The sequence below is a fragment of the Euprymna scolopes genome, chromosome 1 (genome assembly GCF_053919585.1).
Source record: "Euprymna scolopes isolate OS-2025 chromosome 1, ASM5391958v1, whole genome shotgun sequence".
NCBI lineage: Eukaryota > Metazoa > Mollusca > Cephalopoda > Sepiida > Sepiolidae > Euprymna > Euprymna scolopes.
The window spans coordinates 183,734,332-183,738,008 of NC_136482.1; the positions used below are offsets into that span (position 1 = coordinate 183,734,332).

At 33.9% G+C, this 3,677-nt stretch overlaps 1 non-coding gene across 1 annotated transcript; it reads right to left on the reverse strand.

Moving 5' to 3' along the window:
* Positions 1–475: 475 nt before the first annotated feature.
* Trnar-ucg (transfer RNA arginine (anticodon UCG)) lies at positions 476–548 on the reverse strand. Its single transcript has one exon. It is a non-coding gene; the product is annotated as a tRNA-Arg (tRNA).
* Positions 549–3,677: the final 3,129 nt, after the last annotated feature.

Here is a 3,677-nt window from a genome sequence, read left to right on the forward strand (position 1 = left end):
CAATTACACAAAACTTATCCAGAATAACTTATCTTGCCTTTGGTAATATTTATTTATTATATTTTTATATTTGAATTTTTTTTATCCTTTTCCCGTCTCTGCTAAACCCCCTTTTTAAATTGCATCATTTTGTATGCATACAAAATTCAATTTTTAAATAGTATTCATTTTTATGTGGTTTTCAACGTGTGGTGAACTTTGGTTCAAAGTACCAAGTTCATTAGTTTAAAAAGAAAAACAACAGAGTAACAAACACAGAATAACACTCTTTAACCCTTATCCTTCAGTGGTCTCTCGGCCTTGATAATTGGTGACGCCTATATAAAAATAAATGCTTATTGTTTGAGTTTGAGTTTCACAGAAAATACATCATTCACATTATTAAACAAGGACAAGAGAGAAGAGGGCCAGTAAAAACCATTGATTATTAAAAGAAAAAAAATGAATAAGATGAATTCCCGTTGTAAAAAACTTTCGACCACGACGAGACTCGAACTCGCAATCTTCTGATTCGAAGTCAGACGCCTTATCCATTAGGCCACGCGGCCACGTGCCCTAATTTCTCTTATTTTATTGTACATATTTGTTTGGTGGTGATGATGAGTAGAAAAATAATGTTAATTTTTTTTTTTTTTTCTTAGTAAGTTGTATCATTTTCAACTAAATGGTTGCTTATTATTTACTATGAATTTTTTTTTTCAACAAAGAAATATGTTTTCCCTAAAATCTTCCTTATTTCTTTTTTTAAACCATGCTTTTTGCAAAAATAAAAATAAATGAAAAGTACAAAGTTGGTCTACGCAAAACGCGGGGAAAAATTGTCATACAAAAGAAACATGACCGATAATAAATTATTCAAGTAGGCAGATCATTCTGAAAATGATTAATTTTAAAAGAAAGAAAAAAATGAGAGGAAAAGGTTAGCAAACAGCAAATGAAAGCTTATTTCCTTTCTTTTTAGATTAATAAACGCTCCCTCGAACATGCTGCGTACAACATCGGAGTCGATACGTATTTTGCTATGGGGGCCTGACTCGTGTACGCCAGCCGAAAACTTTAAAAAGAAAATGATAAAACTTAGTTTCTCCCTTTCTTGATCTATTTATATTGACCATCTTTTTTAGCCATTAATCGAAGTCTTTTGAAAAAAGCGAAAGACTGCGTTTTTCGGTACTTATGCGGTATATGCGCTTATTGAGTCATGCTGAATAACGTTATTATTTAGAAAGCCATTCTTAACATGGGGAGAGGAGGGAGGGGTTGTTTTACTGTACACATAGATTCGAAAAAGTTGTCAAAAAACAAATATAGAACAAATAAATGTTATTAAAGGCAAGATAAGTTACTTTTCTAACTAACTGGATATGTTTTTAGTGTTTATATTTAATGTAACACGTTTATTCAGCTCGAAAAACATACAGTGTGTATTCGAAAATACAAAATGGCGGCCGACTCTCTCTCTCTCTCTCTCTCTCTCTCTCTCTCTCTCTCTCTCTCTCTCTCTCTCTCTCTCGGAGACAGTAAGTTTGGGAAAAGGAGTTATAAATAAAAAACAGCCAAAATACTGTTAAAAACCCGCCGAATATATGTCAGCCTATGTCACGGTAACATATTGAACGAGTTTCTACCAATATTTTGTCTGTTTTTTTTTTATTTATAACTCATTTTCTCAAAGAGAGAGTCGGCTGCCATTTTAAATTTTCCAACATCGGTACGGTAAACACTGTATGTTTTTCGAGCTGAATAAACATGTTACATTACATATAAACACTAAATACATATCCAGTTGGGTAGAAAAGTAACTTATCTTGCCTTTGATAACATTTATTATTTATATATTTGTTTTTTGACAACTTTTTCGAATCTATGTGTACAGTAAAACAAACCCAAAAAATCACTTAATTTGATTAAGTATTTTTTTTTTTTTTTACAGAGGAAAATCAAACTCGTATCGTCGCCATTTGCCGGGGAGGAGGAGGGGTGCCTTTAAACGAAAAAGGGATTAACAAAGGACAAAATGAAAAGGGATTAAAAAAGGACAGAGAAACTCTGTAAAATAAGTGAAAAAAAAAAAACCTAAAATATTTATTTAGGCATTTTGTCGGCCCATGTTTCCAAATAATCTCATGAAATTTTGACAAATTTAAAGCGGTGATTGGAGTTGTCTCCCCTGGTGCCCCCCTCCTTACCCGCGAAAAACAAGATGGCCGCGATACGATCGATTTTATTAAAGTTCGATTTTCCTCTGTAAAAAAAAGAAAGTACTTGATCAAATTCAGTGATTTTTTTTTTTTTTTTTTTGTATGAGACTTTAGAAAACTGTGGTAGGGACTGACAACAAAGTCGCTGTAGTAGACTCTGTGGTGATCATGTCAAGATCAGTTGACAGTTGTTGTTGTTGTTAATCATCTAATTCATTCATTTTAAATAAATCAGGTAATTATTGTTGGCATTCATTTCCCCAATATCTTTCGTTAAAATTATTTCTAGAAAGACATTGGGTGCTTGCAGGAAGGATCGTGTACAGTGAAAGTGTTTCTGTGGAACGAACTAGATTTGAACTTAGCACATCCACGTTGTCAGTCTATCCACTGTCATCTCTGTTGGTTGTAGTCCTTATAAATTGCCAGTGTGTGGGAAATTCTGCTGCTACTGTGGCTATTGGCCAGTCATCATTGTTGTTTTAGTGAATTGAAGTTTCATACAGTGGGGAATCTGGGGGCTATTGACCAAGTCACCATTTGACCTGACGATGAGGGTATGAGACAGAGTTTAAAATGTGTTGAATGAAAAAAACCCTTTTTATACAATCTAATTAGCTGCTGCTGATAACGATGTCTTGGTGACATCTAAAAGTAACCATGCACACACAAACAAAATTGTTTTTATCTCTGCAATAGTGTCTTTTTTTAGAACAAGTGTGGAACTGATAATACGACATGACATATTCAGAATGTTTCTGCTGGTGTAACACCCGACCTTCTTAGGGTACATCTTTTTAAACTTGAGACACTAATAATCAAATTTGGGAATATTTAAGTTGAACTTAGAAACCTGTATAGAATTTCAAACTAAACTTTTTAATCAATCCACAGGAGTAGATTGTTCTTATTCTGTCAGTTCTGACTGAAAAGAAGTGTTAATTTTATGCTCTGTTTAGTTATCACATGTAGTGAGGATTTCAATCTGAAATACTTTGGAGAAATAACATTAGAAGCAACGTCATTAAAACCATCAACATGGTTTTGATGTGTAGTTGACATTTTCACAACAGTAGGACAACATTTTACACAGTTATCTACATAGGAACCACCAAGAGTTATACACATCTTCCATCGTTTAATAGAACTCTAGAACGCCCCAGGTTGATCCTCCAACCATGTTGCGATTTCAGAAATTAAGGCTGCATCATCTGAGACACTGTACTCTTATACATATGTACAAATGACATGCCAGTATTTTGTAATGCCCACAGGTTCATCTATGCAGATGACGTGTGCCTTGCAACCCAATCAAATGAATTTGCACTCATGAAAGATTGATTAATGCAAACACTCATACAGTTGTCATAATACTATAATAAATGGCATCTCAACCCGAATGCAAGTAAAATGATGGTTTGCTCATTCCATCTTATGAACCACCTAGCACAAAGGATGCTCAACATCACCTGGAAA